Source organism: Barbus barbus (genome assembly GCF_936440315.1).
Source record: "Barbus barbus genome assembly, chromosome: 17".
NCBI lineage: Eukaryota > Metazoa > Chordata > Actinopteri > Cypriniformes > Cyprinidae > Barbus > Barbus barbus.
In genome coordinates this window covers 20,233,955-20,254,040 of record NC_136745.1, presented here as the reverse complement: position 1 = coordinate 20,254,040, position 20,086 = coordinate 20,233,955, and the positions used below count along the sequence as shown (strand labels likewise).

The following is a 20,086-nucleotide window of genomic DNA, read 5'->3' as shown; positions in this document are numbered from 1 at the left end:
TGAATCTTGAGTGTGTAGAGATAATCCAATGTCTGTCATATGAGTATGGCCAAGGAACAGTGATCAACTGCAAGGTATTCCTGCCGTACAGAGAGGTCATTCAGAGGACAGCACCAAGATATGACTCATATGTGATAAACATTAACGTTTAGCTTGACTTAAGGAAGGTTAATGGATTTGATAGAAATGTCTATAAGCCAGTCACAGTAAGTAACTTTCTTTAAATTATTGGCAAATGGAAGTGTAGATTTGAAATCGTATTTTCCTGTGATGCTCTTCAATGCCCTTTTTGTTATTTCTGGGTCACTGCTAATGTACTAGCTTTCATAAATCGCCATGCATCAGAGGATACAAAAATAAATGTACATATTATGATATCAAGACTTGCCCTCTTTATCTATTTTGAGTCAATGACCTGCTGTATCCTCTACAGAGCGGTTCATCTGACCCAGCTGAAATTTTTATGTTTGCAGTGGGCTCTGTGCCATCTCTCCTGATAAATTTATATAGTAATTTTATCCATTTGTGGTATTAGCATGTGTTACAAAACTAGGCAAATGCTTGTATTTATATGGTCTATGGTCCATAAATATGACTCAAATTCCTTCTTTAAAGTTGTAAGTTAAAAAAGAAAGAAGTGTCTTATGCTCTTACAAGGCTGCATATATTTGAGCAAGTAAAAACAAATAATAGCTGTTTTATTTGTAATTTATTCCTGTGATGGCAAAGCTGAATTTTCAGCATCATTACAGTCTTCAGTGTCACGTGATCTTTTAGAAATCATTCTAATATTCTGATTTGGTGCTCTAGATATATTTTCTTAGTATTAGTGTTGAAATCAATTGTTCAGTTGTATTTTTGTGGAAACCTTACCATGTTTTTTCCAAGATTCTTTGATAAATAGAAGGATCAAAAGAACAGCACTTATTTGAAATAGAAATCTTTTGTTAAATCTTTTATATTTCATATAACAAATGTTTTTCGGGATGAGTCACATGCTGAACCTCTTGCAAGGTCCACTAATTAAAGACACCAGTATTATATTTTTTCATGGAAATGGACTGTAAAATTGGTCTCAGAATTTCAAGTTTTTGCAATGGTTTCAAGATGTTACCTGTATTGTTAACTTAAAAGTTCAGAATCGGTCCGTCACAGTTTGTTAACCCAAGCAAGAGCCCCCCATAAAAAAAAAAAAAAAAACACATTAATGTAAACAGTCTTGCAGACTGTATTTATCTTTGAGCTGTGTACGAGTCTCAACGAGCCATCTATCACTAGAACTAAACACGTTGTTCTGTTCTGTGCTGTGTGGGCTCAAAGTCTGTGGCAGAAAACAGCTTCAAAACATATGGCTATAGAGTTAAAATGATGCATTTATTTGCAAAAAAAGAGAGATATATTTAATTGCACAAAAACAATGACGCAAACCCAAAAATATTTTATGTAATTGTTCTTCACTCGTCATTGTTTTATGCTTTTCTGTAAATGTTTTCAGATGGCCAGATTTGATATTTTAAAATTGCTGATATTTTAAAACGACTAATTAAAAGTAATGGCTGCCAAAAAATCTCTTGGCGAGAAAAACGTTTTATAATTCTTTCCATTTTGTATACAACATACATTATTTTTGCAATGAAAAACTTTGTTTTTTCAGCTATACACATCATCATTTTGACACCATAAAAAGAATAAAATCCACACATGCATCCAGAGCAATTACTCAAATATCATAAAATAAAGAAATCTAGCAAAGAGGGAAATTACACTGCTACACTCCACTTGTAAGATGCTCTCTATTTGGAGGAAAAGAACTTATCAGCCAGGCCATTGACGCTCAGGACTGCCAAGCCACGAGGCACGGGTTGGCTGCTGTTTTTAAAAGCCCCCGTTTCTCCAGATGTAAACAGAGAATCTTCCCCAAACATTGCCTTTTTAAGACTTCTCGGTGAGACCTAGGGGGCGACCTCTTCTGCCACTCGTTCAAGCTAATAAAGGACTCACCGAACAATGGCTCACACTGACACCGTGTTGTCACGCTTCTCCACTTCACTCCTGTCTAAATTTAGCCTTTCCAGAGCATGGGTCTGGAGGAGACAGCCCCTCTAAACATTAGTCTTTTGCAGGCTCCTTTATGGATGAGGACGAGAAGGGGATCTAACCGTGATGGACATTTCACAGACAGACCTCAGCACCCCCTCGCTCTCTCTTTAGCCATATCCAATCTGCCTCTTTGACCTCCGTGGCTCAACGTGTCCAGGAGGAAAATTCATCTGGCGGCGAGCACGGCCCAAGGTCAAGGCTTTGTCTTGCTTTCTTTTATAATCGCTCTTATCTCTGCTCTCAGCAGATGTCTTGGTCCATTGATGCCGAGACGCGATGTGAATGAATGTCTGGTTTTTGAAGGTCTGCTGCTTAGATGTACATTCTCCGAATTAGAAAGGGGTCAGCATATGTAAGACAACACTGAGTATTACATTACAGTTAAATAAATACAAAAACAAAATTAAAGAATATCAAATCTGGCCATCTGTAGACCTCCACAGAAAAACGCTAATTAGCTAATAGATTAATCATTAATGCACAGATTCCAGTTTATCCATGTGATTTCATTAGCGAACTATTTGTGTTGCCAGTGGTCAGTGTAATGATGATCTCCAGAGCCATATTGTATTATTAGATAACAGTTTTCCCTAGGCCTGTCACACACACACTGTCCATCATCCTGAAGATGACCATTTCACTGCCATTAATCTTTTTGCCATGAAAGCAAAAACATATAGCGGCTTCATCTAAATATTTTTCAGATGTATAGAGAAGCCCAGGACTAGATGTGACACGGGAAAGTTGTCACAAGGGTTACGCCTCAGAAGGTTTTGAGTCAAAAGTCTAACAGTGGTTGGTTTCAAACACAACTAGGATATTTAGGAACACAATTTCTGTCCTCCAAACTAAAATTAAAATATCAAAATAGTTTTAGTTCTAAAGGAGGGTTTTAATAGAAGAATCATTTTTGGTTCCCCAAAGAATTTTTCACAGTTTTTTCTTAATGTGAAGAACATTTCAATAATCTAAAGAACCTTTTTCCACTATAAAGAAACCTTTGCCCATTGAAAAGGTTCCATTGATGTTAAAAAAGCTCTTAATGGAACCATGGATGCCAGTAAAGAAATTTGTATGTGGTAAACAAGTGAAAATAATAAACCCACACTGGTGTATTACATGTCTTTTTTTCTGGGCAATAACCATTGAAATGTCAAATAGTGTTTTTATAGCCATGACTTTAGGATGTGTGTAATAATCAATAGAGTAAAAAGTGTGACAACTTGCTCTGGCTTTTTGTCCACTGTGATATAAAGTTAAAATTTTGGCTTGATATTCTGATTTGTCCAAATGTATTGTGACGTTTTATCAGGTTACAGTTTGAACAGCCGCCAACAGAGTACGTCTTTGTGTGAAGACCAAGTTTTTGAGCCCAACTGCGATTCTGCCTCCTTGAGGAAAATAAACAAACCTCTTTCTCTCTTTTTTCTTACCCCCTCTCTAACCCTTTTCTAAATGTGACTTAGTTGTATATGATTCCCAGCATTCTGTAAGCAAATGCTTTCCCATATGGGGAAGCGCAGTGCTTTTGAGAGGAAGTTAATTATTTTAAATAACTGTGTCTGCGCAGAGCCCGTGTGTTCCCAGGCAGGAATGGCAAGGATCCGTCTGTTGTTAATGGTTTCCACATGGACTCTCAGAGAGGCCGGCCAAGACTCCAGAAATCTCCAAATTTAGAAGAAATATGAAAATTGTCAAACGTGCCTTCCTTAGGCTGAGACGGCGGGCCCGGCCCCCTAGCCTGAGTCCTCCCTCCCAGTCTCTTCTCATCCTCACACACCGCGGGTCACAGCTCGGGGTCATGGGTGCTCTTACGCCAGCCAATCAGGCAGCTCGGGAGGCTTTCCCTGACGTGCTGCTCTGACAGTAAGCCGGCCCCTTGTCTCATATAAGGTAAAAGAAAAGTCTTTGCTCCCCAAGCCGGCCATGCTTCAAAAAGGAACCTCGCACCGCGAACCCCCTTCAGACGGTGGAGGGCACAGCTTCCATGAGCAGGGACCCTCTCTCTGCATCTCTACGCATCCTGACACCAAACACCCAACCACCCACCCAAATCGGCCAGGACCAGTGTGAAGGATCCTTCTTCTTCAAAACACACACTAGGGTAAGTCTATCTCAACCTACTATTATAAACATTCGACTCAGTTCGTGAAGGTAAATGTAGCAAATTAATTTGTTGGTTGGTCATTGCTCATGTTGCTCATGAGATACTGAGACATACCAGGCATGTCAAGCTGTCATTGAGAGCAGAGTGACACTGATCCAGCTGGCTATAAACACTCCGCTGATACAGTGAGCGCTTCCCCTTCAGGCACTGAGAGCAATAGGGTGCTAGGAAACAATCACCAAATGTGGCTTTCCTGTAGGAGTGCACTTATGAATCAAAGCTCAATCAAAGTCCTCTGATTAAGACAAGGTGGAATTACTCATGAAAACCTAGTTTTATGTTTTCAAATGGTATTGATGAATCGCAGATGACTTGCATTGTGCTTGCGTGCTGCAGGTTGAGTGTGTGCTAGGGAGTGTAACAGGAGAGTTCACCTGGGGATAGTGGGGCAAAATGTGAAACGACCTCACAGAGCACAGTCTCGAAAGCTTCATTGGGGAATGTGATCCGGCTGCTGTTTAACTGGCCTTTGAACTTGACTTTGAACTTGAATTCTGTGAAATCAGATGATTAATCAGAAACTGTAGTCAAAATGTCCCCCAATTGTAGTTTTACTAAATTTCATGTGCGCTATTAAGCAACTATTGTTTGCATTTTCAGAAAACCGACTTAAATCTACTACTTTCAATATCTGACTAAGTTCTCAGGCTACACCAACTTTCCACCAGGTGCAGTATCTCCTGTCAATAAGCACATTAGGAAGTTTACTAAATATCTCAGCAGCAGTGTCTAATGAAATTGTTAGAGTGAGAAAAATGAGGGGCAGACCTCTATGCCCCACACTCTCTCCTCCGTTCCTCCCATCCTTTGTTTCTGGAAAGACCCTGTTGCAAATATCAGATGCGGGGGGAGCGGAGGAGGAGGAGAGCCAGCAGATGTGGCCAGCTGTTGTTAGGCTTGGGGTCAGCGTTTAACTTTCCTAGTCCAGGGATGCCACTCTGGTGACCTACTGAAACACACACTGAGTCTTTCACACGCACACGCACACACACACGCACGCACACACATTCCAACACATTCGAGCTGAATCTTAGCATGCCCATATAAAGTAAAAGACATGTTAATCTACCGCTTGAACACATTGCAGAAGGACTGAAAGTTTGTACCAATAGCTTAAAAAGAACAGTAATGGCCTATCTTGGTATAACTTTTATATTTTTGATGACAGATTTTGAGCACACTCAATCTGGCTGCACTTGATTATGCCAAACACTTGATTTTGGCATAATGTTTACAACTGTTGTGTGATTTCAAACCAATATCTCTATATCTATTAGCTAGTTTGTGTGGTTTCAAATGTAAAAAAATAAATAAATGTATTAACAATTATTGTAACATTCAATTTTATATGAAATACAATTTTAAAATGTTCTAATAATTTTAAATATCTTTTTTTTTTAGATTATTATATTTAACTTTTATACATATATATATATATATATATATATATACACTGAATATTGTGTTGCATTATTTGTTACTGTATTATTTTGTATTATTTACTCATAATATACAATACAATTCATACTATTTATTGTAGCCCAAAATTGGAAAAAGTTCAAATGAACACCAACAGTTCCTCATTAGCTGTGAAACATTTCCTTTGTATGCACGTGTTTATCGTATTGTTGCCAGTGCCACCCAAAGTCCTGTAACTCTCAAAGTCTTATATTCCAATCTACATTATACAGTAAGTGTTATTCTGGATGGATGAACATCACATGTGTGTTGATGGACAGATGGACAGATTAGATGGAGGGATGGAGGGGGTTATTGAGCTGGAGACAGTGAGGGAGGGAAAGGAAGTGCATTATTTATTTTCTGAGGAGTCAAAAGTCTGGCAGCCATCACAGCAGAGTGCTTTCACATGACCCTGTGGTGGCCTTGGTGCTTTGGCCTGTCCCCCGCATCACTTGCTCCCCTCCCCGAGCCCCTGGGGACCCCAGTTCCCAGGGTCACTTTCACATGAACAGTGGGAACAGGGAAAGAAGGGGGGTTAGGTGCTCACCAGGGACTACCCAAAGCCCATGTCCACCCACTAATATGGGTCCACACAGCCTCAGGCCCCCTAAAAACTCACATGGGACATTTAGGGACTATAGCACACCCCCCAGTTAAGCTCTGAGGTGCTGATAGAGAGTGCTGTCCTGTCTGTCTGGGAGTGTTTTTTTCCACATACACACCACTCCACATTCCAATTACTTGTGTTTAAGGAATGCTTTAAGGGTTTGTCAGTTCCTTTTTGGGCTGTAAAGCGCTCCTGCTGGGCCTTTGGCTTGTAAAAGGGATGTTGGTTTTTATGATGTTTAGATGTACCTGAGAAATATTAATGATCTCATATCTCTTCGTCAAATGCAAATGTTTTCCCTTCCTTTTAACCTTGTCAAATGAATATTTCCCATTTGTTGAAGAAAGATGTGGCATATACGAGAATGGCATGTCTTCACAGAGAAAGTCTGAAGGCATCAGGCATAAAATTGACATGCAAACATGCAAACAAAAAACAATGCATAAATTGGCCTTTCTAGCTTTCTTCTTTTTGACAAACTAAATGCCACTACATAGCTAACATCTTTTCCCAAAGCTGAATTGGAGAAATCCGGAGAAATATTTTGAGAAATATTCTCTCATATTTTTTATTTTAACAGAAAAAAAGCAAAACTGTGACAATAAAACTTGATTTATTAGTTGTAAATTATCTTAAATATGGAGGGAATCTAGATTTAACTGTTAGTTTAATCAATGTAAATAATTGCATGTTTTTTTTAAATTGTCACATAATTAAAAAAAGAAAAAAGAATAAATTAAAAAAATATGTTCCCAGAAATCCCTACATGACACATCGCATTGCGTTTTATTTAAATAAATCAGTTTCTCCTCATTTATTTGAACAGTTTTGTACATTAGGTTATTTGTTCCATTTTATGCTGTTTAGTTCATATTTATTTCGTTATTTTAATGTTGTGTGAGCTACCCCTCAAGTGGTGAAATAGTCTTTTAATTAATAATTATGGTGGTTAGGTTGTCTCCATATGTTTTACAGGAACAGCTGCAAGTTTTTACCATATCTTTTTCACAATGTATTTTTACTGAAATCATTTCACAGCAGTGATAGCATAAAAAGGGGTTGTATGGCGAGATTCATAGTACAAGTGTCGAGCAGAAGATCACAAGCAAACAAACCGCATAGCATTGTTCTAATTACACTACATCTCATTCTCAGTAAAACGCTACAAGGTATGCATCCTCATGAATTTCATATGTTTCCCAAAAGAATCTAAAAGTAGATAACGGCTATTAATTTGAAACTCTATTGGAATGGTTGAATGTTTGCATTTGTAGTTCATGCATAAGCCTGATCTTCAGAAGAGAGATTAGCTTCAAGAGCTAGACAGAGCAGAGAGAGGTAACAGGCGGGGTGCCCTCCCTCCTCCCCTCCTTCACGTTTCCTGTCGTGATGATTTAAGGAGATGGGGAGAAATGAGAGGGAACCTTAAAAGGCAATGTTTAGGCATGCTCGCGCTCTCCATTATCAAGCCAGAGTCTGTGTCTGTGTAAACACAGCATCTGCTTCATCTGTGGAGGTGAGCGTTTTGGCACTAGTCTGGCCTGTCACTGTAATAACTCTCTCTTTCACTCCTTCACCATATCCCTCTCTCTCTCCTGATCACATTCACACATTTACACAGATCACATGCCATTTCCATCACCCCTATGATTCACTCTGCTCTGTTTCACTGCTGTAGTGTCTCATGAGAAGTGTACTACTAAGTATAGTATAGCTTTGAATTATTTTATGTATTTAGTCATATTTCATTTTTTATCTTTTAATTATGAATGGTTCTTCAGTTTTTTGAAGTTTCGGTTTATTTGTATTTTCTTATGTTCAGTTTTATGTGTATTTTATATTCATTTTTATTTTAGTTACAAATTCTTCTGTAGCTGCCAAGATATTTGTCTCTATCTTTCTTCAGAGTAAATGGAACTTACTGTAAAATAATAGTAAAAATGCATTTTTTCATGTTTCATGTTTAATCGGTGCAGGTTTTAAAGGTTCAAAAATTATACACAAAATTAAAAACTAAAACCAAAGAGTAATATGTTGTGATTTTTTATTTTTAAAAAAATTAGCTTGTATTTTTATATCAGTTAACAAAAATATATTTAGCTAACTAAAATAATGTTAAATATATGTACACTATTAGTAAGTGACTTTCAAACTGGACATTAATTCATAGTCTTGCCACATTCTCAGTTTTTTATTTTGTCTCTGGAATGGCTTGTTTTTTGAACTATTGTAAAAAAACAGCTGGCGTGCTGTGAAGTGTGTAAAGCTGGTACCACTTAAGATCAGGACTGTAGACTTCCTCCTAAATGGCCAGACTATGTGTGTGTGTATCAGCGTTTGTAGAAACTGAAGGCCATCTGGTGTGAGTGAAGGTGTGTGAGGTTCACCTCAGCATACAGCCAAACCGCCAGAACTGCCTCATACAACACAACATGCCAAGAAATCTGAGACATTCTTTGCATGTCATGCTTGAAATAACCATTAACATACTTAGGGTTGCTATAACAAAGCTTTTATTTCACATATCCAGTCTATTCCCATTCTGAGACAAATGTAACTCTTGTCTCCCAAGTAGAGCCTGGGAACTAGGGTTTAACCAACAGGAGGTAGTATTAGGCAGTAGTTTAGTATGAGTTTCTCCACAAGCGTAGAGCATGGGAGCAGGATGTGTTTGTTGAGTTTTCCCTCACATGGAATAATAAGTGAGACATCCGGCTCCAAACTGTCTCAGAAGGATATTCACACTGTCAAATACGAGACCCAAGGCCTCTGCTAGACATACTCAGGCAGATTTCCCTCGAAGTCATGGCTGCCACTAAGTTTTCTGGCGGCTTCTACACCTTCGGCTCTCTTTTGCCTTTTACGTCAGGCTCCCGCCGGCTGTGACTAGAAAAGGGAATGTATGCAGCCAGTACGGCAGAGAGCGACCGGGGGAGGGGAGGGTACACAGAGCAGTGACAAACTATCTGCTTCCACAATCATTGACCGTAAGAGGCTGAAAGAGTGAATGTTTATCGAAAGCGCTGCTACATTTTCCATTATCCCAAAATAAAATCCCTTCAGAATTCCTTATATGGGCTGAGGGAGATTCCAGAAGGGGGATACGAGACAACCTAAAGCTCTCACTTGTTAGAAAAGACTCAGAAAAAGACTTAGGAATTTTCATGTTTCTCCACTTTTCCCCCATCTTTTTGGAAGTGCCTTTCTGCGTTGTTGTAGTCAATTTGATACTCTACAAATTCAATTAAGCGGGATTTGTTGGGATTTTTAGCCTCCTTATCAAAGCCGCCTGAGGCATTCTGAAACCTTATGAGGATAATTGTTGATAAAGTCTTTTCACACAAAGTCAACTGAGAAATGTGTGGAAAATCACTGATATTTGTAACTCTTGGCTGAGCTATTCCATAGCATTGTTGCACATGACACTGAAATGGTAGAATTAGCAGTATAACATTATCCTGGAATTCCTGTTTATGCGATTCCATCTTTATCTCTGATTACAGAGTCTGCAGGGGGGAAACACAACATGGACAGTTGACGCAACATGCTTCTGGTGAGAAAATACTATATTCCTTTCCATGTCCTTGAGATTTTTTTTTTTACGTTATGGAAGCCCATTTCCACTTTCAGTTTCTGTATAAAAATAATATCAAAGGTAATTGCATCTTTTTATCTTGCAATGTAATTTTAAATCTTGCAGTTGAGACTTTATATTTTACAATGTGACTTTATATCTCAAATAGTTTATTTTATGTCTTGTCATTTTGACAATATCTCACAATTTTGACATTAAATTTTGCAATTGTAACTCTTTATGTAAATTTTATATCTCATAATTGTGACCATATCTCACATTTTGGACTTAATGTCTCACAGTTTGACTTTAAATCTTGCACTTGTGACTGACAGTGTGACTTTATATCTCAAATCTAAATTGTACAACTTGTAATTGTGACAATATCTCATATTTGTGACTATATCTCAACATTTGACGTTAAATCTCTTAGTTGTGACTTTATATCTCAGAATGTAAAGTTAATCTTATGACTGTTACAATTTGACTTGCAGTTTACTATCTCTGAATGTAAATTTTATATTTCAATATTTTGCATCTCATAATTGTGACAAGATCTGACATTTTTGGACTTTATCTCAAACTTTTACTTTACATCTCACAGTTGTGACTATATCTCAAAAATGTAATTTTATTATTTGTAATTGTGACATTATCTCATAATTGAGTTTTAAATCTTGCAGTTGTGACTATATCTCAGAATGTCAATTTTATATCTCATAATTGGGACTATATCTCACATTTGGAACATTATGTCTAACATTTTGACTTGAAATCTTGTACTTGTGACTGACAATGTTACTTTATATCTTGTATCTTATATTTGTGATTTTATATCTAAGCATTTGACTAAATAATTGTGACTTGATATCTCAGAATGTAAATTGTACATCTCATAATTATCTCTACTAAATATCTCTACTTTACATCTTGCAGTAGTGACTATAACTGACAGTATGACTTTATAATGTCAGAATTTAAGTTATTTTATATCTCATAAATGTAACTATATCTCACAATTATATGTTTTGTTACTTTATATCTCACAGCTGTGACTTAATATTTCACAATTTGACTTGAAATCTCTTAATTGTGACTACATCTCACAGTGGTGACTTTATATATCACAATGTGACTATTTCTTATTTTCTTAAACTTCACCTCACAATTAACCTGAAACGGACACAGGCTTCTATATAATATACTTAAAAGGAAGACTAAGTGGAAGTTTTTCCTTTGTTGTACTCAGAAATAGGTCGCCGTGCTTCATTTCAGTCTATAAACAGCAACAAAGTGGAGCCAGACATGCTTGTCAACCGAGCCCTTGAGTGCTTCTCCAAAGGATTTTACTGTAAACTGTGAATAGTACCTTGTGGATAAGCAGCATATCTGTCTGTTAATGCCTGCTGCCCTCATCTCTCTCCATAAACCATAGCACTGCTGGAAAAGCCATTAGAGAGCTGTGTCAGAGTGAGTGAATGATCCTGCGTAATCACACCCGCTTCCTGGATAGAGAAGTGAAAACGATCCACAAAATATATAGAAGGAGCGCAAAAAGTTGACTGTCTGTGAGAATGAGCTCATCTCTAGGTGCTATACAGTACCATTTTGTGGTTTCCACACACCACAGCATCAGACGGCAGCACATTCAGAGAGCTGACGGCACTGGAGCAAGGATTTTCTGCTATGCCAATGTGGTGTTATCACATGATTGGGAAGGGCTCAGACTCTTTTAAACATATTTGAACCATGTCATCTGCTACTTAGAGAAGATAAAACATACACTGGGCTGGATTCTGACAGGTTTATGAATTTTGCTTCTTAAAGTATGTGTCAAATCAGCCTGTTTAACCACCTCTGTTCGGTTGGGATTTTATAGGATGAGAAAGGACGTCCCCTTGAACCCGGCTTCCCTGCAGACTGGTCTGATTGAGACAGAGGAAGTGGTTGTGTATAAAGGGGCGTGGCCTCGCATTCTGCGGTACACTGACTCAGGGGCACTACGGCAGACGGCTGCATTGATGTTGCTTTGAACTTGAGTACAGATGTCCACTGCAGGAATAAACATCCTGTTCTGTAACCACCGATCTAGCAGAGCCAGTCTGTGCCGTATACTGCTGGGGACAGAAAAGCGCTAGAAGTCAGAGAGAGTGTGCAGTTGTTTGTTCAGTGGATTGGAGACCCGCAGCTCCAAGGTTTTTCTTGGGTTACGGCCACTTTCAGAGGCAAGAGCTCATGCTAAATATCCCGCTGTCAGGCTGGCAAGCTTATTTGTGTCTGAATTACTACATAAAGGCTTTCCGTTATCCTGGGTGGTATATTCCAAAGTATTGGATCAAGACTGGAATAGGAAGGCAAAGCTGAGAGGTTTGTAGGGAGATCAGGGCATGTAGGTCAAACCCATTTCCTGTACACCCACAACACTTCCCCCACAAAACATCCATCAACTTGGGCCAAACAAATCCATCCATCATATTCATTTCTTCAATGTTTTATCTAAAATAAAATACTAAATACATACCATCTATCCATGTGTAATTGAATATTCATCTTCTGCCCCTGATCTTTACGTTTAGCTGCAGGTCAGACTGGCTGGCTGGGTGACAAACTGAGGAATTCATCCAAACCTCTGGTTCTTTATATGAGACTGAGTCACCTCCCATGTTATCAACAGGATGTAGAGGTCGTAGTCCATGTTGATCAAAGACGGTAAGATGGAAAACACAAGAGGAGTCCTGCATGATTCATTCGCCCTACAGTCCTCAGGCCCAAGGTGCAGTGCTGCATCTCTGGTCAACTGGGAGTCTGAGATGAAGCACTGTAGCTCGGGAGGAAGGGCACTGCCTGCTAATACACTGAACGCAAGATACCTTGATTTTGCATTGCAAATTTGATATTTCTATTGAATAAAATACTTGTTTATATTTAGTAGTAGCCTAACCATTGTTGTTTAACATTAGCTTTATTTGGTAGGCCAGGTGTTGGTAATTCTACGATTGTATGTGCTTCCATTGTTGCCAGTCTTCCATCACAATGCATTCCATCATTTCCCCATCCCCGGGGTCCAGTTTTCCCAGGAATCCCTTGGGCAATCATAAGGGGGATTCCTGGAAATACTGTTCTTGGGGGTGGGGCTGGACAACTTATCAAATGATATTATAGCTGTAACTCCTTTATATATTATCATGTATTTCTATGATCACTTGTTATACTCCATTTTAACATATCAAAAATGTAACGTGTATTGCCATATGCCATTCCAAAGTTTGGGGTCGTCAAGGTTTATTTAGCATTTCTTATGCTCACCAAGGCAATATTTAGAGATATTATTAAAATGTAAAATAATTGTTCTTTATTCTAATATATTTTAACATGACATGTAATTTATTCCTGTGAGGGCAAAGCTGAATTTTCAGCAGCCATTACTTCAATCTTGATCACATGATCTGTCAGAAATCATTCTAGTAGGCTAATTTGCTCAAGAAACATTTATTAGTATTATCAATGTTGAAAACAGTCGTGCTGCTTACTTTTTGAAACTGTGATATTTTTCAGGATTTTTGATTATTAAAAAGTTCCAAAGAACAGCATTTATTTGAAACAGAAATCTTTTGTAACATTATAAATATCCTTACTGTCTTTTTTGATCAATGTCTTTGCTGAGAATATATTTAATATTCTCAAATTTAATGCCCCAAATGTTTATATTACAAATATGAGTTATATTTTTAAAGACAACGATATTATGTATAAAATTTTGAATACTTTACAGATTTAAATATAATAGTTTTAAATTCATAATTTACGATAATACATGAACTAGTGTTGACCTCCTTTACAATGTTTCAATAAAACTATTGTTTATTCATCTTAAGTGTTGTTACTGACTTTAAAAAAATAAAAAATAAATATATATATATATATATATATATATATATATATATATATATATATATATATATATATATATATATCCCTATTTAAACAATTGTTTATACTGCTTTGCAAGTTATTGTAAAGATTTTACTTCCATTTATCAAATGACATGAAAAACAGCGCCACCTATTAATGAAAATGTACAGAACATCAAACACAATGTCCACAGGGGGGCGTAGTTCACATTATGATGCGTTTCAAAGGGAAACCGCAGCCCACACGTGGTGGCTCAGATTACAGGAATTTTACATAAGTGTGACTGGAGCTATATACACTTTTTTTTCTTTTTTTTAGTTTTCTATACAACACAGATACCAAAGCAGTCCTACTATAAGCCCATGTATGGTAACCCCTCTATTTGTGTAACTGTAAATGTGATCAAGAAAGAAAATGTGAACAGATAGCCTAATCAAAGAGACCATTCATTAAATGTATTTTTGATATTGTTTTATAATACTGCTGTACACACAGATTTGAGCGAGCGCCTGTATACAGATGCTCCTGCACCTATGTGCAGTGAGTCATTCAGGATTAAGTGGGTGGTAGATGCTCATACATTTATGGGAGATTTCTTATACTGTTCACCAATGCTGCCACTGAAATGTGTGACACTATGTGGGAGAAAAAGGTCCACACATTTGGCCCTCTGACAATTATATATATTTAAATAATAGTAAACAAGAAACTGTAAAGCAATTGCAATTCAAAACTACTCTCACTCTTATCAACTTACTCTCATCAAGGTCTCCTGAGGGTTTGCTTACATGCGAGGAGGGGGAAGGGAAAAGTACGAGGATCTGTGCTGAGTTGCACCGTGTCACGTTCAGCCCAACAGCTGCCTGGTGGAATCCAGCTCTGTTGATTCTGAGCCTCTGAATCCACATTGGCAGAGATGCTGATACAAAGACAGCTGTGTGTGCTTCAGACGACAAGATGGTAAATAAGTGGCAGCATAAAACTATGTAGCTTTAAGGCTGAATCAAACTTTTCTGTGTTATTTTGGGTTGCAGAACATCTGCGTAAAGCATAGCTACATAACCAGAAACAACAATAGATAGGCCAGAGGTAAAAAAAAACTTTACACAGGAGGCAAAACATTTTATTCACATGATTGTATTTTTATTCTTATTATGTAGTGCCTTTTATGTTGTTTATTTTTTGCCCAATATAGTGAATTGGCTGGGTATATTTACTATTAATTTAACAATTTAATACAAATACGATTATTTGCGGCAGTGCTATTTTAGTATACATGAATTTAAACTAAAATAAAATGAGATACTTTGGCAACTAGCTAAAATAAAGCGTTTTTTTATATTTTATTTCATTACACCATTCTGAAGTTTATCCACATTTAAGTGTATTTAAATATTATGTAATAAAAAATGTTTATGATTAAAGGAGTAAATATATAGCTTTTTTTATATTTCATACATTTACATTTACATTACCTTTAGTCATTAAGCAGACGCTTTTATCCAAAGCGACTTACAAATGAGGACAATAGAAGCAATCAAAACCAACAAAAGAGCAACAACATGAAAGTGTTATGACAAGTCTCAGTTAGCCTAACGCAGTACAGAAAATGAGAAGATAGAATATAGAAAAAAGAAACCTAGAGTTTTTTTGGGTTTTTTTTTTTAAAGTAACAAGTAGATAGAATAGAAAAAAGAAAGATAGTGTTAGTTTTTCAAGAAAAGCTAGCAGTTAGAGAATAAATATGCAATTTATAGAGGGTAAAGTGTGTGTGTTTGTTTGTTTTTAAATAAAACAAAGACAGATAGATAAAAATAGAATTAGAATAGAGAGTGCTAGAGTTAGAGGGTCAAATAAAGATGGAAGAGATGTGTTTTTAGCCGTTTCTTGAAGATGGGTAAGGATTCAGCTGCTCGGATTGAGTTGGGCAGGTCATTCCACCAGATGGGAGCAGTTCATGAAAAAGTCAGTGAAAGTGATTTTGTGCCTCTTTGGGATGGTACAATAATGCATCGTTCACTTGCAGAACGCAAGCTTCTAGAGGGCACATAAGTCTGAAGAACTGAATTTAGGTAAAGGGGTGAAGAACCAGAGGTGGTTTTGTAGGCAAATATTAATGCCTTGAATTTTATGCGAGGAGCTATTGGTAGCCAGTGCAAATTGATGAACAGAGGCGTGACGTGTGTTCTTTTGGGCTCATTAAAGATTAATCTTGCAGCAGCATTTTGGATTAATTGTAGAGGTTTGATGGAATTGGCTGGAAGACCTGCCAAGAGAGCATTGCAATAGTCAAGTCTGGACAGAACAAGAGCCTGAACAAGGAGTTGTGTTGCATGTTCCGAGAGAAAGGGCCTGATCTTCTTAATTTTGTATAATGCAAATCTGCAGGACCGGACAGTTTTAGCAGTGTGGTCTGAGAAATTCAGCTTATCATCAATCACAACTCCAAGGTTTCTGGCTGTTTTTGAAGGAGTTATGGTAGATGAGCCTAACTGGAAGGTGAAATTGTGATGAAGTGATGGGTTTGCTGAAACTACAAGCAGTTCTGTCTTAGCTAGGTTGAGTTGAAGGTGATAGTCCATCATCCAGCAAGAAGTGTCTGTTAGACACGCTGAGATGCGAGCAGCTATCGTCGGATCATCAGGATGGAATGAGAGGTAGAGTTGAGTGTCATCAGCATAGCAGTGATATGAAAAGCCATGTTTCTGTATGACAGAATCTAGTGATGCCATGTAGACAGAGAAGAGAAGTGGTCCAAGAACTGAGCCCTGAGGTACCCCAGTAGTTAGATGTTGCAACTTAGATACCTCACCTCTCCAAGATACTTTGAAGGACCTATCAGAGAGGTAAGACTCAAACCACTGGAGTGCGGTTTCCGAGATGCCCTTTCTCAATAGGGTTGACAGGAGGATCTGGTGGTTGACCGTATCAAAAGCAGCGGACAGATCCAGCAAGATAAGTAATGAAGACTTGGATACATGAATACATCATACATAAAATACATATATGATATTTTTTATTTTTTAAGTTTCATTGTCATTTGATTTATTTTTTATTTCTTTATTTCATTCATTCATTTAGAAAAAAAGTGTATTATGTATATACAATACATGTATTGTTCTTTATATGTGTTATTTGCGGTTTGGTTTGCAATATGTCCATTTACAACTGTAAAAATGAACTGTAAACATGCTGCTCAGGTCTTTTGTTTGTGGATTGCAGTTTAGCAATAAAAGTCTGAGTCATGATTTTCTGTTCAAACATGAAAATCTCAATAGACTAGTACACGTGTCTAAGAGCATTAGAGGAATAATAAAAAATGCTGTTTTAGAAAAGGTTATTTTGATCAGCAAGTATAGATCAGTAAATCTAAGTTTAGCTGAGTGCAGAAACACGTTTAGACGAGTTAGATGGAATGCCTGAAATTAATCAAAAACAAACATTTAATCAGGTTATGAACAGATTTTGAAGGTGGAGTTTAGTTACTTTTATATGACCTGTTGTTGTATAAAACACACTGAAATGTGATTAAATAAAGTTGACTGTAAATGCTAGTAAAAACTCTGACCTACATGTAATACAAATCCTATTCTGGCTCAGACTTGCACATATGACGCAGAGGAAGAGATCTACAGGGTGGAGGGACTTGCATGGTTGGTAATGTGACACACACAACTGATTAATCTGAGCATGACACACCTGGCATGCCAAGGTGTGTTCTTCCTCTTCCCTCCATTTTTCTCATTCAAATGCCAACGTTCCCAAGGCCAAACGTCTTTAGCCATCTGTTTAACCAAGACCACACACTGCCATTCCATTTGGAGTGAGAATTCCCGTGATTTGCCACACTGTCCACCATGTGCTGGGTAAGACAAGCAGTACTGAGTGCTCTGTGTGTTTCTAGTGACACATTACAGAAAAAAACACCTTTAGGTTGAGGCAATTAATCAGTAACCAAAGGCAAACAAAATTTATATTCTGAAAATGTTTTTCAAACATTATATTATGGTTGTTTAATTTAAAATGTTTTAAAAATGTGAAAAAAACGTCCCGTTTTTACTTAGTGTTAGTGAAACATTGTTTTAATGAAAGCATAATGTCCCTACAACAGTCTTTCAAGTTAATTTTAACAACTCAACATTCTAGAAACATTCAAATATGTCTAGCTTCCATAATTTTAATAAAAAGTTATTTTATGGTTAGCATACTCCTGCAACAGTCTTTAAACTTAATGTTAACTCAAAAACTAGGAACTAAGAAAATTCCAGTTTCCATAATAGTCAATGTTATTTATCCACCTTCTTTTTCAACACGGAAGTAAGCCGTTTTCTGTGAATGTGCGAGACTTCCGGTCCGTTAGTCGCTCATAATTAAGATTATACATTAAATAATATGATAATTGCAATATCAAGCAGCAAAACAAGCTGTTTTGTACAGCTACAAATAGCTGGAATGAACCCGGATGCATTATATTTACAAAAGGTTGCGTCCGCTCTTACTGGAAAAATAAGGTGGAGAGGTTAGTATGTTCCTAAGCATTCTTTCAACTGAATTTTCATTTTTAGGAACGCCGATCTGTAACATTCCAAAACTTAAAATAGTCCCAGGAAGACATACTTCAGAGAATGACATCGTCTCTACTTTGTGAACACAAACAGGTCAATTTTTTTGCAACAATATACATCTCACCCACTCAAAAAACATTTGACAACCAGTCAAATGTCTTTTGAGTGCTTTACAAGCTGTGTTGTTTAACTGGTTTCACTATTAACCATTATAGTTGTTTTTACAACAACATCTCAATAGTAGGCCTAACAGGCTCACGCTAGTCACTGTGGATATTTTGGAATTTAAATAGCATGTCGTTATGAAAATTACACTGAATCACCAGTGAACTAAAATTTACAAACTTGCTTGTCTAGTCCATTCTTAAGGTCATTAAGCAAGCCTAGCGAGTCCATCATGGGCCTTTCATTTTATGTATGAGTGGCTAATCCTTTAGCATGAATAATTCACACTCACTCACTCATTCAGCATTGTCCTCTTATGGATTCTGTGCTAGGATTAATGCAGTTGAAAGACTGTAACTATCTGCGTGTTAAGTGTGCATTGCGAAACGTCAAAGCAAATGCCAGTTTAAGATAGGGTGTGTCGGAAATGTGTGAGACGGTGAATGACACCACATGCTGGGGGGCATTTCCAGAGCACTGGGTGTGTCTGAACGTGTAAAGGTGCCTCATACTTTTCATTACTGTTTCATGAGATGCACTAATTAAATATTTGGACGCTGTATTCCTTATTTCCTTATGAACATTACCATTTTGTCTGCCAAAACGGCACCTACATGTTTAATATTTATATGAATTAACTAAATAACCGTATAGCCTAAAGTAAAAGAAGGTTATTACACTGTTTGCTCTGGAGTCTTTCCGGTAATTACACAGGGGGGCCTGCAATACAACCCCCTCAGTCGGATAGCTCTGTGTTACAACACATTGATATTATTTCAAATGGATTGGCTTTCATCTACCCTCGTAGTAAGCATACAATTACTGAACCCAGCCCACCAGCTGACGCTCAAACAATAGGATGAAACGCTATCTCTTCCTGAAGCAGCCCGTGTGTCACAAAGGCTCATCGAACCCGGTGCAGTTTCTCAATTAATGCCACAAGGAGGCGCGTGTGTTTGACTAGAGCGGAACTAGCATATATGTCACGGCGTTGCACGAGGCATTTACGGGATAAGCATTTTTATTTTTTATATATATATATTCTGAGCTGTCGCAGTTGGGTGTGTGAGCCAAATTTATAAATATATGGTGTTAGAATAATTAAAGTTTTGCGTTATTGTGCCCCTCATGAAAATATAAATAATGTGACTTTTAAATAAACGTTTCTAAAAAAAATCCAGAATAAACAAAAATGGATCTTGTATCGATTTAATGTGTTATTCTTGGTCACTAAAAAAGCATGTGTTTATTATTAGGGTGTGCTCTCGTTAATGTGCAGATGCCCTGCAGGAGGCGTGTCATGCTGTATATGGACCGAGTTCATCCAGTAGTTCTCAGAGATTCATCTGCTGTTTAGATGAAGTCTGATGGAAATCCACCTCATGTCACGGAGATTTTAAATCTTAAAACGCCTACATCTACATTCAGACATTACGTTTTTGTTTTCTCCAAATCTTTTATCTCAAAAGGCATGAATGAGGTGATATGAATGTAGCAACTTTGTTGTTACCCTGGGGTTAAATACTGAATGTTAT

General features: G+C 37.4%; 1 long non-coding RNA gene across 1 annotated transcript; it reads left to right on the top strand.

The window, feature by feature from the left end:
• The first annotated feature begins 4,017 nt into the window (after positions 1-4,017).
• Positions 4,018-17,376, top strand: LOC306883012. The gene is made up of 4 exons (XR_013785311.1): positions 4,018-4,204; positions 9,839-9,888; positions 12,486-12,618; positions 14,589-17,376. It is a non-coding gene; the product is annotated as an uncharacterized lncRNA (long non-coding RNA).
• Positions 17,377-20,086: the final 2,710 nt, after the last annotated feature.